The following is a 15,075-nucleotide window of genomic DNA, read 5'->3' as shown; positions in this document are numbered from 1 at the left end:
CACACACACACACACACACACACACACACACACACACACACATACAAACAAAATAAATTGATTAATTAAAAAAACAAAAACAAACAACAAATAAATAAATAATAAATAAATAAATAAATAAATACTGACAAGCATCAACAAGAGATTATCAACTACAAGAATTACTATGTTTTCCTATATGCGAAATGGCCACAATTGTACATAGCAATTCTTGCAGTTGATAATGATTTGTAATTACTTTCTTGTTGATGCTTGTCAGTATGTATGTATTTATTTGTTTGTTTGTTTGTTTGTTTGTGGTTTGACGAGTTTCTGCCATTTTAGAATGCGTCATTACGCGGTGTGTGGACTTCCACGATCCTAGAAACCAGTTCTATTTTACCTCTTTCACATATTCTTGGAAAAATATGTCAATATTATTGATATTTTATTATATTCTGAAACGTAGCTCGGGTCACACAAGTGTCTAAACTACAGGAGGTTCAAACGAAAATTCCTGTGTCTTGGTAAACCACAAGTATCGAATTGAACTTTTGTTCCAAACACAAACTTTAAAATTGTACATGAAGTGTGCAGTTGAAAATTACTTGTAGTGCAATTGACAGGTTTGTATCATCAGTGGAACAAAAGTTCAGTTCGATGGGTTATGCAAACAAATTAGAAATCAAACATTTACAGCTTGTAATAGGAAGTGTAGTCATGTTTAAAGAGTCGCCCCTTGTCATGATTGGTTATATATAGGCTACGATATTGCAACTTTGGGAATGTAACTAATTTCCAGTGCGGCCACAGGGAAAATAGTAAAAAACGACAAGGGAGTGAGCCCCCCCCCCCCCCAAAGTGCGTGCGCTGGTGTGATTGAATGTTGATCATTGAAAACATAGAGAAAAATGTGACATTATTACATAGCATAAGTTTGCAAATCACCTGAAATGACCCGTCAAAAAAAGACAATTTCAGTTGCTGTCATAGCAACTTGTGCGAACTAAAAAAAAATGTTGACACAATGTTTTTTGGAAGTGGTGTCAGGAACTTCTGCATCTGCACATGACAGCTTTTTTTCCTTGTATCCCCCTTAGACGCACTTTTTTTCTATTATAAGTTCAGATGCAAATTAGCTTTTCCTCTCTTTTTGCCGGCAATAAACTCTCATTTTCCCCATCCTCAGATACCAGAACGACAAGAACTCGATAAATAATTTTATCGTATGTACTCCTTACTTCCGGGTTCATTCGCAATGATATTTACATCTGCCCAGAAAAAAGGCACTTCCGTTCAAGTATTCATTTAAATTGTTGTAGTACTATCCTTTCCCTTTTAAATCAGCGAGATATTGCACTAAAGTAGGGGTTCATACTTTTTAATTACTCATGGTACATCAAATTTAGCAATTTTTATTTTTCTATTCGATAAACTGCACGCGTTACTTTAATGGCCGCGTAATCATTTTAACCTGGTTTCTGGTGTGTATAGTCCATCCTGCTTGCATGAACTGTGGAACTGACTGGAGGCCACTACAGTAAATTGTTACGTAGAAGTTCAAATCCAACCATTCCACGAGATTCCTTGCAGGTTATAAGCCTACATACGTCTCAAACGTGTTGTCTGTGAGATCTTCTCCCGGGAAGTTCAGGTAAAATGACTTTTTTATTCAATTTTTAGTCATACAGTCGTCAATTGCTACGCCTGTCACGAACTCTCGACACCCCTGTTCTGTTTATTATGGCTGCTCACGAAGTTAATAAATAAGTATTTGGTGTTTTTTTTTGAAAACCTTAATTTATTTAAGTTTTGTAGTAAATTAACCAGTGATTTTGGGTAAAACAATATATTTATTAAATGCTGGATTAAAAACCAGACTATCATTTTGGCGTAGAATTGGCAGATTGATATCAATTCTTATTCTCCACTCCAAATTTGTAGGGAAGAGAAAAACATTATCATGTCACCCCACTGACACTATGCAAATACACTTGTGTGACCTGCCTAGCAGCAGCGCCCAAAATTGGGAACTGTGTAACTACACCTGCAAGACTGCATTTAATGACGTGATCTATCATGTTGATCGATTTGATCTTAGAAGGTCTCCTTTTCTTTCACCCTTCGACCAGCTGCTCCACCCGAAATTTAAGGGAAAGAAAATACTCCCCATTCCAACGATTTAATAGCAGGCTTATTTTTGGAATTGTATGTACAATACATTCCTGTATTTCCTTTCATACAAACCACAAAAGTGTGTTAATCAGCGTGGATATATGCCAGATTGTGTCGTGACTAAGAGTGAACTGAGCAACTCCTGTGTATAGAAAAGGACTTTTCAACACAGCATGGCACTTCCTAGTTCCTTCTCGTACATGTACATGTTACACACAAGTATACAATAGACTCCACAATACAGATATCACACAAATAATACAAACAGAAAGGTTCAAGTTCACCGGGAAGTGAAAGCATAAATTCACTTCAGTGTCATTTTGATAATTTTGCAGTTCAAAAAACGATATGATATAAAGTACAAAGTAACGTGTATTGTATGAGTCATTGGGTATTGAAACTTAACAATAGGAAATCCATTCACACACCTCTATTATGCCACTGACAGTGCATGGTCCTGATTTCTATTGAAATGTGATTTAAACACAGTTTTTTAACTTCTAGGGGAAAATTTTATGTGTAAGACACATAGTTTACCTGAATAAATTAACAAACAAACGACAAAAGAAATGTACACATGGTTTAGTGAATAGTCTTCACTGGTAATCACTAGTAATCAGTGGTTAGGATGAGTAATTTCGATGCATTTGATTGTGACTACATCCCTTACTGAAGGTCAACCTCAAAAACTGTCTTTATTTGTAATTAAACTTGTAAGCAAACTATATATTCAATCAGATTTCTGTACACGTGTTAGCAAGGTTTGAAATTCATCAGTTACTTGATTTAGCATTATGTTGATGTATAGGTTGCGAAAATTATTTATTCATCAATGTTAATGTAAAATCACAAATTTTTGATGCAGAGAATATATGCAGTTCCTTATACCAGAAATAGAATGATGAATTTTGTCAAATCAACTAATACTCAAGTTGTACCATTCACATTGTAAATGATACCGTTAAAAATGTAAGGCTTATACTGGATGGAGGTGTTAAGCATTATAACCTCTCTTTTCCTCAAGTGTTTTCTTTTCAAAAGTCAGTTTCTTTCAGCACATCTCTCAATATATTGCTTCCCAGACAAAATAAAGTGACTGTCTGGAATTCAATAAAAACGGCTATATTTTTAAAAACTTTTAAATTAGCCAAAATGTTGACACAGGTGCAAGTAGAGGGAGTCATATAAATAGGGAACTTGCAATCCAGACTGAGCATGCTCAGACGCAAAGGACTATGGGATTATCTGTGGTTATCATAATACCTAATCTGGAGCTACTGATGAAATTAACCTCCCGCAATTGTTAGGGTAACTATGAATTGATTATTTGTAGTTACAAACAATGTATCAACACTGTTCACAATACTAAGTGATTAGTATTTATTGTCATATTTCCCATGATGCAACATGCAACATGGCAGGTTTGCAAGTTCTCTATTGCCTTCAGATTTCACCAAAGTAGGTTATTTATAATTCAACTGACAAGAATATAATGAAGGACATTTTCCCCATACCGCCCGTAGATTTTATCATGAAGATCTTGAAATGTTTGTTTCATAGTTTACCAAAGGTTTGTGTAATCAAATGAAGATTAGAGATATCAAAATGTTGAAACCCTAAAATCAGTTCAGTACATGTACTGATGTATGATGACAGAAGTAAAACTGTGAAAAAGTGATCAGTTTCAAACCCTATGAAATACATGGATCATAGTTGCCATAGTTACTATCATTTATTTGATTTTTATCATCATGATAGATTTTGCTGTGACCTATATTTTTGTAATACAATGTATGTCTGATTGTTTCCCAAGCATGCGTCCTGAACATGTTAAAGTGCCATGTCCTCTACTTATTTCTTACCACCATCTCAGAGTTGCGAAAATCAAACTCAAATACGTAATTGTAAGTTTTATGCAAAATTTCTATTAATACAGCCATCAGTCACCAAACTCTTCCTAGGTTGTTTACATTCTTTGTATTTGTCAAGACAACAAGATTAGGGTGTTTGTGATGCCATCATAAGGGGTTTTCCCATAAACCCTTGCAGGTAATCCCCAAAATTGCTGAGTACATGTCAAGTGCAATAGGGCTTCTTTACAAGATTTCAAAGTTGAGTAAGTTATCAAGGTGCTGTTTTATCACCCAAAGCACATGTAAGTTGATCATATTAATCAATACAAGTGTACTATAGGCAGAAATACTCCTGACTGGACTTTTCCTTTAATTAAGTTAATAGCAGTAATCAATACAAGTGTACTAAAGACAGAAATATTTCTAACTTGACATTTCCATTACACCAGATTAACTGACAGAAAATCAACTGTTTCCCTTTATCAATAATAAAATGTGATGATAAGTCACCTCTAGTCAGTAGTATAGGTCTTGCCAATGAAGTCTTCATGTTATATAATATTCAGTGTCTACTTGTAACATTGAAGCCAGAACATGAATTGATTGAATCTGGACAAAGTAAATCGCATTTCTATGCTGGAAGCACCGTCTGTCATGATGTATGCAAAGTCTAATTACATTCATTTGTGTACACTGTAATAATGAAAGTTGAAATATATACATACCAAGTCGCCAAGACCTATCATTGAATATTTTGTTCAGTTAGAACATCATAGAAAGCATAGGTGTGTTCTTTTAGAGTCACCATTACTTTGTAATCTAACCTTGAAACTGCCATTACTGGTACATTCATCTACATTTGTTTGTTTGTAAATTACCATGTAGAGTGTTACAGTGCCTTTATGGTTCCAGTCAATTCACTGAAATTGAATATTACTGCCTAGGTGCATCATAAAATAAGCAAACATTCACTTTCTTGGTTGACACCATAACTTCTGCTCCATGCACTTCACAAGCATTAGTTTAGGCACGTGGGAGAATAAATCAACATTCTTGTTCTATTTGGACCCTCTTGCATGAGGTAAAATGCTATTGCAGGTAGCGAGAATTCATTTCCATTCTGTTTCAATCTTGTTGAAAAAAAGCCTACTCAGGTACGAACTAGTGAAAGATTCAAGCTGCTTATGTACTCATTTACTTCTGGTGCATGGTGTGACTCAGGTTCCAGTGAGAACCCAACTTTCAAATCTAGTAAAGAAGCCCTACTGCACATGATGTGTTCAGCTGAGCTATATTGGGGTTTTCCTGCAAGGCTTTATGGGAAACATCTTGTGATGACATCATTTTTACCCATGTCTTGGTCTTGGTTCCAGAAGAGATGAAGATGGGAATAAAAATGTCATTTTATGATTCCATTCATGTTTGTAAATGAGTCATTTGAAGAATGGAATTCTAGAAGTTCATTGACCGTGTGTGAAAGTCTTATAATACTAGATATAAGTACAAGGAAATGATGTCTTCCTATCCATAACAAGTTATGTAATATGATGTAGTCATTTCAATAATACAAAAACAGTGTCAAATTTCAATGTTTACGCTATGAAGAATAAGCATCTCTCTGATAAGAATATAGCAGATTTTATTCGCATTTTGCGATTTGGCAAGCAGGCAGCGGAAACACTGTAATACTATATGCATGGTATGTACCTGGTCTGTCATACCAAAACATTTATGATAAAGCTAACAGGGGGTTCACACCTTGACTTACCAAAGCCATAAATGGAAGAGATGACCTTTGACACAAATTTGTAAACCAACATTCTTTCATGTGCATTGTTTCAGAATGTGGAAATGAAACTCAGTTACATATACAATGTATGTATTAGCATATTTGTAGTAATCATTCAGAAATCTTTGATGGTATATTGTCAAATTTATTTTCAAAGGACACTACACATTTCAAGTTATAATTTGCATAAAATTATAGGATACAATGTGTAGTCACTGAGTGTTGACTAGATAAATTCTTTGATTGATATTTACACAGACATTATATGTCCTTGAAATGCTGGGTCTTCTCGATAGTCTAAAAATACTGTATGAATTATTGATACTTTAGTATTATACACATGTACTTACAGACAATAAAGTCATTTTGTAGCTGTGTTTGGGCAAGGGAATATAATAAGCATTTTAAAAGCACAAACCATGTTATGAATAGTTTATTGTAAGAAGTGAAATTAGATGATTTAAAATTCAGTTATATTTTGATGTTGTTTATCAAAATTAGTATGACTGCCTGGACAAGTATGTATTTACTATGGTTCTACAGTTAAATGTGCTATGATCTAAACATTACATAGGTAATGGCAGCTGGCTGGTTGGTGTAGCATTTTGTCATTTTGTCAAAGGTACGTCCATCAACCATAGCTGGTAAATATTTGAAAATGGTGCTGGAGGAGATCAGTTTTGCACCTGTCTTGACTTTTTCCACAATATACAAAATGGCATAGTTTAGATCAAATACTGTGGTTTGTTTGGTTGGTCAACTGAATACATGTAGTATCAGTTCTAGTTTTCATGACAGTAGCAGAAATGAGTTTACAATAAATGATACAGTGTTGTTTATCTACATGGAGATGTAGATCAGTATTTGTCATTGTAAGGTTGTACACATTGTTGTGAAACCATGACTGTTATGTGGAATGTTGTGTTAGGCAAAGATATTTAGATAAAAGCATATATAGATAATTGTGAGGTAGAGTCACGACTTCAAAAACTGTTTATCTTTCAAAACTGTTTTATCAGCTGTGGTAGCACAGTTCAAAAACATGTTAGGTTGTTTTGATTTTAAAAAGTTGTTCTCTAAATTCTATCTAATTTATCTATTTACCAAGAGTTTTGTTTTGTTTCATTCGCAACATTCATGTATAAAGTTGAATGTAAACAGTTTAGTCTTGGACATCTGTTGTGACAATGTACATCAGATAATGACATCCTTAGCACAATAATGACTAATGTACATGTAAAAAAAGAAAGACAAAAATAAAAATGACTTTGTATATAGTAATTAGTATAACTATATATAGATATATGTATATATCATTATATGTAAATAAAACAAAGTTAATTCTTTCCTTCATATGAAATATGTACATATAAAATCAGATTCAACTGTTAGTATCTCTTGTTGTTTGGACATACACATGTACATCACTACATGTAAAGAAAATAAATACAAAAAAAATTACATGTTGCAATTATAGCATGCTATATTTTTTTGTCTCTGTGGAGTTTTATCTACATTTGTAGTGCTCCAAGTATTGCCAGGGCAAAGTAACTTACAGACAGATATGTTCTTATTTATAGCATAAATAGAGTACATGTACACTAGAATGCAGAAGATGATAACACCTACCAGTAACTTATTACTTATCATGACTATTATGGTACATGTGATATGGTATTGTGATATCGGTGACTGTTTGATGACAATGTCATGACAAATACTAAGTGTCAAGACAAAAGGATTATGGTTGTACAATATATTTTTCATGACAAAGAAATGAGCGATGTCATCACCAGTGGTTTCCCAGAAACCCTTGCAAGAAACCAAAATGGCTGAGGCTGAACACATGTCAAGTATAGCAGAGCTTCATTTACACAAGTTTTGAGCTAATTACTGAGTATTCTATCACATAATATGTAAGTTGATAGCAGTAATCAATACAAGTGTACAAAGCAGAAAATTGAGCAATATGTCTAACTGGATTTTTCTCTTAACCTTTCTAGACCTTCAACAAAACTTCATGGTGTGTGATATGGGTGTCACTCACAGTTCATCAATAATGTAGACTCTCACTTATTAAAGCCCTATTCAAAGGGACATACATGTAGACATTATCCTAGCTCCAACAAGGTTTTCTGCCCATCAACTCGTCATAAAATAATTCTGTCTTATACATTTGTATTTAGCATGTCTTGTTTGACTCCGGTACAACCACAGACATATCTTCACTTCCTGTGTAACATGTCTCAAGTATGTGTGTGTCTGATGACTGACTTTTTCCATTCCTGTACACACACCACTTATTTGGAAGACTTTGATTAATTACGTATACATCTAGGAATTAAAGTGTTCCTGCTTCATGTATGTCATCACATCACAATGAGTTGCCTGGATTACTAATACTATTAAATCTGTTTTTCTCAAAATCCTCATGCCTTGCCAAATTAGGTGTAAGTTACTTGAAACAACAACACCAGCTGTGCCCTGGTCTGCCTTTGTATTATTACATACCTACCAGAGATTACTTGCACTTTGCGTGTGCATACTAGTGATATTTTCAAATTTCACTGCAGTACAATACCGAAATTATTATTGCATACCTGCATACAAACGATATGCAAATGTATAAGTGACACATACACACACACATACACACATACTGTACATGCAAAGACGCAAGTGTACATACACACAAGACTCACTTGCAAACACACAGGAATACACACACACACACGCACGCACGCATGCACGCATTGTGTAAGCGAGACTCAAGGTTTGTTGATTTGGGGAATTACGCAAACACAAAAATTCTCATTACATTGCTGCAGGAAGGCTGTGTATACCTTTATAATCATATACATTGTAATACATACAGTTGCAGTGTTTTTGATATAGGACCAGCATGTATAACTTACCTGAGTTCAGAAAAAACAATACAAATTCACTTTCACTTCATGTGGTTATTTGCACAATCTGAGACTGAGCCCTGTGACTTCACCTTATACATTATAATATAGTAAATATCTGTTGACAACAGACACACTGAACCAGAATGGACAGTGATTTATCATGCCAGTGTGTCTAGTAATTACAATGTGCACAACAAATGTTGGCGTGGTTTAAGGTGATGAACTTTGACCTGTCAGGTGATATGTCAGAGGAAGTATGTGGATACATTGTACATCACAGGTCTGTTGTCACTTTTGTCCATGGTAAATCACAGTCGACTGGTGACCATATAAAGCACTCATCGTGATCATCCGATCAATTTTCACAAGAATATTTAAGAACCCTTACCTCTATTTAGAGTTCACTGATCCAAGGCCAGAAGGTTGATCCTCCTGTTGGAGAAACACTTCTGACATTTTAAAACTGAAAACGGTTGTCGAAGTGTTCTGAAACAGTAAGGCAATAACTGCAGTGATGTAAATCAAATCTGTCAGGTTGTAAAAGGGGCACTCAGAAATTCAAAGTGGTTTTGTCACTGCCTGTATTATTCCTTTCACTATGTTATGACATTATCATAATGTCAGCTACATTGTATTAGCCTTTTACTAATATACACTAAATGTGTATGCCATGCGATTGTCAGTCTCTACGCCATTCAATTATTGCATGAAACTGAAACTTTTTAAGTATTTGTTTCATGAGATAAAAGTGAAAACAACCAGTCTCCTCCTGAAGTACAGCCAATCAATCATAGATTTCTGTCAATTTCACAAGAAGTGTACATAATATCCAATAGATGTGTGTGTAATATTGTTTAGCTTTTAACATGCACTGATGATAAGGATGTATAATCCATTTACTCATATGTAGTCATTAACCATAAACTGTTGGTGATGTCACCAAGTGTTAAGTCATGTCACCACCTCTGTCTACTTTGGTATGCACAACTGAAATCGCAGCTGAATCACCAACTGTTCATACATATACATTTTCATTTCTTTCACAGTTCAAAGGTTAGTTATTGAGTCCCTATACATTGATCGTGGCCTGTACAGTCTGTTCATCCATCTGTAGTGATACCAGTATACATGTACAAGCTATAAATGAATACATGTACAAAGGCCACAATTTCAATCCTAGGTTCTCACATCACTGGTGTCTTATCAGTGGAACCATAATGATAACGAATGAATGAATGAATGAATGAATGAATGAATGAATGAATGAATGAATGAAATTTATTTCACCAGATAACAAAAATAAGCTACACTTTCAAAGAATCGTATGATACAAATATACAAAATGAATACATAGAATTATTCTTTTGTTTTGGACAACCCTTTTCTATTTTTCTGCCGGACAACTTTTTCCTAAATTTTCCTAACTCAGACTGGGCCTCTAAGGGAAGCCCTATCAGAATGTGTATATGCAAATACCGTGAATGTCAAGGAGATACATGTGGTACATTTCCATGTTAATGTATTGAATCTTAGTTTATATAATACCCAAGGTGTGTTGTGAGGTATGCTGTGATGTAGGTCAAAGGAGTCAAGTGTCAATAGAACTGGTATGTGTATGTGTATGTGTATGTGTATGTGTATGTGTATGTGTATGTGTATGTGTATTTGTAGTTGATATTTGCCTTCTTGTTTAGTATTGAAAGGTGAATGCTAACTCCAAACCAATATCAGTAACAGTTTAGAAATAGCTGTATACATACATGTACATGTACAAGTGTAATTACATTGTATACATACATGTACATGTTCATACATTTTGTACATATATGCATTCGTATACATATATGCACACATGATCTATACTAACATACATCCATGCATACATCCATCCAACCATGCATACGTACATATGTACGTACGTACGTACGTACGTACGTACGTACGTACGTACGTACGTATGTACATGTACATCATGCATCATATTTGTATACACACACACACACACACACACACACACACACAAACAAACAAACACAAATACAAACACACACACACACCTCTGATCTGTATTCACAGACAAATTTTGTCTGCATAAAAAAATTCCATGCTTAGCTTGGCATTACTGTACTTGCAATTGACAAATGTCTGTTAGTGTTGAGGACATATTTGACTCACAGGAATGTCTCTGTCTGCATATTTTCAGCATGAACGAATTGAAAATCAGTCTAGTCATTACTTGTCTTCTGATTATGTGGTAGTATCCGTTATTGTCTGAAAAAAGTATAAGTGGATGTTTGTTAGCGTTTTCATTCCTCTTGAAGAAGCCAAGTAACAGTAGCCCATACACTTGTCTTGGTTTTAAGCTCTCCACACCAATAGCTGAGAGAATTGTCTTGGTGGTATTATCTCCATGTTAATGCCATGCTAATGCCAGTAGGTTAAATTTAAGTTCCCTTAAGGCATAAGTTTTTTATCAGAGTAGACCTACTAAATAATTGTTAATGTATGTGGCTTGGTGTATTTCATTGCAGAGTTCTTCCTCTCTACTGTAGATGTATACCAGGCATCTGAAACTTTGCTTAAAAAAACAGGCAGTTATGAAGCTCTTGGATGGATGCCACTGATTGGCTAGCCTGGAATTCATGCGGATGGGGATTTTAACAATTAGTTTCCCCTCAAACTCAAACTCAAACTTATTTAACATCCTCTTCTGTATGGATTCCAGGCTACTGATTGGCCAATTATATTCAAAGTTCTACATCATAATACTAATATTATTGATAAAAATATAAGTAAAGAGTTTCCATTGTTTTGTGTCCAATCAGAATGAACCTTTCAAAAAAGTTCATGTTATACATCAACCAAAAACACCTGCGATTGGAGGATTATTTCGAAACTTAAATAATCTTTTTAGAGCAAAGTTTTGGTTCATTTGTCATGAGCTACATTTGTACATAGTAAAAGTACATGGCACATTGGTATTTAGATTTAGCCGTACTTGTACGTCCTAGTAGTAGTGGTGTTGATAACATAATACATCTGTGTATACTATGAATGTCAACCCTGTGATCTCAGTACATACATTAAACACTTTATTTAATTGAAGGCAGTCTTGAGTTTACATACATCCATGTACTGTCTAAGAAATATGTATACAGGGCAATGTAACCAGCCCTACATGGTAGCTATCATTTTTACACTCAAGTGAAACACTGATACATACTTGCTAACTGGTGGTCACATCTTACAGTATTTCAATTTATGACCCACTTGTGGAATTATTGTACCGCATATATATACATGTATACACCCAGTCAACAAATACTAGTAGTCTGCTTCCAGTATTGTATACAGAATCACAAGGTTGGTAACAGAGTCAGGCAAAGGTTTCAAATTATGTAGCTTAGGTACTTGGCAACAGTGTGCCCTTTAAGCCAGTTTGATGCGCCACTGACGCACACAATCTCTCTTGAGGCACCAAAATTTGGTGTTTCCCCATCTCTTATTATGTGGTGACTCACAAGAAATCCCAGTTTTTCTCATTTTGACTCACAACAACAAAATTTGGCTATCATTAGAGGGCACACTGCTTGACTATCTGATAATATAGCATACTGGCTTTGTGTAGGCAAATGACATCATCAAGCCAAGTCTCTAGGCTAGAAATTAGAATGCATGCTGTCCTGTTGCTCTAAATATGTATATTAATGAAAAGTGTGCAGATGAGCTAGCCCGGAGACATGTGGCCCTGTCTAATATCACAGGCTACAGTTGAAACCATTCTGTTGTGTTAGTCCATGATAGTGACCAAGACAAGTCTCATGTACCAGCCATAATCTAGTACATGTGGTACTCTTGGTCTGTGAAGGCATTGTATAATCAAGTAAGCAAAAGTGACGTAACTAGAAGACTTTGGCAAGAAAACGACTAAGAAATTGAATTTGTATTCAGCAGAATGAATTATCTACAATTACTTTCAAATGATTGACAGTACATGTAGTTTACTCGGAAATATAATTTGTATAATTTACTGCTTCGGTAAATTTCAAATCTACTTTATTTCTCAGACATTCAAAGTTACATATTCCAGTTTAAGATTCATCAGGAACTGCTGAAAAATGCAGTAGTTTTATTTTGTGGGTCAGCTTGCAGGTCAGTTGGTCAAAGTACAGGTCAATTTGCTGGTTGCAAAAAATATGCATAAAATGCACTTATATTCCAAGACAAACTTCACTGTACTGCACATCTGAGGCATAGCACATGTTTATTTGATGTCTAGACTTGACTGTGACTAACCTCATATTAATCTCATTATGTCTGAACCAAAGCAATTTGACTCATGATTTAGCTATGCAGTGGATGGCTTCAATCTCCAAACACCATCACATACTAGACTTACTCTATTTGAATCTAATTTTTGAAGCGACTTAGTCTAGTTCCAAACTGGTACAGTATTACCTATTAAAAACTTCATTACTTTACCAGTCTAGTCAAGGCAGTTGTTCAAGCACATATTTCTGTGTTCCTCCCACCGTGTTCATATAAACATGATGACATCATCGCATCCCCACATGATTTTAGTTTAAACAGACTGGCGACATACTCACACACACACACACACACACACACACACAAATGGATGTACAGACAGACACCACAACATGCCTATACATGTAGTACTACTGAACCCCAGTTCAGTGGTGCTAAAAAGGTAACCTTGATTCAAATTATTGCTATTTTGGTCATTGATTCATATCAAATTTAATAGTTTAGACAAGACTGGTATTATATTTTGTATTTATACAATGATAAGAAATATACAATTTTATCTACAGGTTAAATCTATTTTATGAATATGAGGCATATATTAAATACAAATACTCTGTACATGTATATGTACATTATGTATGTGTGTGTATGTACATACATGTACATTATGTATGTTTTGTATACATGTACATGCCTATGATTCATAATTGGATATCTCTAGCCATAATAATCACTTTACAATCAAATATTAAAGCGCACATGTTAACCACCTGGATTTCTCAGTCATACAAAAATATCTATTGATGTTCACAAAATTCCATACTATCTGAATAACCAGAATTCACCACAGTTGAGTTCTTTAAGTGTGAAATTAGGGTGATGTGAACTCATTATGAAATGTGAACACTTTGGTATAACAGATGGCCAGTGTACAGTTGCTATATAAAGTATAATACTAATAACTTGAAATTACCTTGTGTACCAAATGGTACAATTTGATGAAATGATTCATTCTTTACTTAAAGGGCTGGGATTAATTACATTTTAAAAATACATGTAATGGCATTCTATTTTGGACGATTGACGTTATTTTGGACCGAAGGAAATTTGATACGGAAATGAATACATGCCTCACTAGATTTCAAATGCACAGTGGTTATATGAAAATACCATGATGTCCAGTGTATGGACAATAAATGATCTAATTCTATTTTGTTAGTTCATTAGTACCAAAACTGTTTGTTTTAAATCTCAAGATCTCTTTTCACCCCATCATGAATTGAATTCAATCAAATTAAATTGAATTAAAATTTATGCCACCAGAAAATGAAAACAAAATATATATTCTTTGAAAGTAATACAAAACAGAAATCTGGCGACGGCCATCAAAATAGTTCCCAAGGAACTAATTGAAGACCATGGCCCAGATGTTCATGAAAATTAAGGCTTACATGTATTTCTGGTATGAGATATAACAACAAAAATACATCTCCTGTGAATAATGATAGAGATTATGTTGGTGGAAAATGTAATCAATATACAGAAACTCTCTCAGTGTAGCACATGAAATGAATAGAAATAAATGATTAGCATACATGTACATGCAGAAATGAAATTATAAAGGAGAGTCAAAGCCAGGGATACATGTAGTGTGTATATTAAAAATCTGCTTGCGTCTCTGACTACATGTAGTTTCACACATTGGCAAACTTTTTCAGGAAGTTTGAGTTTTATCACACTTTCCTGCAATAAAGAAATATAAAATATATACAGATTTGAACTATTCTGACAGAGTTGCTGTTGCCAGCCATATCTCATGTACTTTAAAATGCTTTATTGCCAGGTATGAAGTAAAACTGTCATTAGGCTCATTGAAATTCAGTGTATTGGACTGATGTGTTTGCTGTTTAAAGTACACATCTCAGATTGATATACAAGCTCAGAATGTTAAACAGATTTCTCTATAAACAACAATTCTGAAGTAGGACATGACATGAAGAATAAATAAGCTGGGACAGCCTCCACTTCCTGCTAATTTAAGAACACATGTTTACAATATTATACTTGAGTCTAATCCAAATTTTGTAAACTTTAATGAGAC

The 15,075-nt window shown here is 34.5% G+C and overlaps 1 protein-coding gene across 1 annotated transcript in view; it reads left to right on the top strand.

Annotated features, from left to right (window-relative positions):
* Window positions 1-1,492: 1,492 nt before the first annotated feature.
* LOC144442811 (serine/threonine-protein kinase PAK 3-like) overlaps window positions 1,493-15,075 on the top strand; it is a 35,061-nt gene continuing 21,478 nt past the window's right edge. Inside the window, exon 1 of the mRNA XM_078132184.1 lies at window positions 1,493-1,633. The gene's annotated coding sequence lies outside the window, so the exon portion shown is untranslated. The remainder of the gene's footprint in view (window positions 1,634-15,075) is intronic.

This window comes from Glandiceps talaboti, chromosome 11, assembly GCF_964340395.1.
Source record: "Glandiceps talaboti chromosome 11, keGlaTala1.1, whole genome shotgun sequence".
Classification (NCBI taxonomy): domain Eukaryota; kingdom Metazoa; phylum Hemichordata; class Enteropneusta; family Spengelidae; genus Glandiceps; species Glandiceps talaboti.
This window is presented reverse-complemented; position numbering and strand designations above follow the sequence as displayed.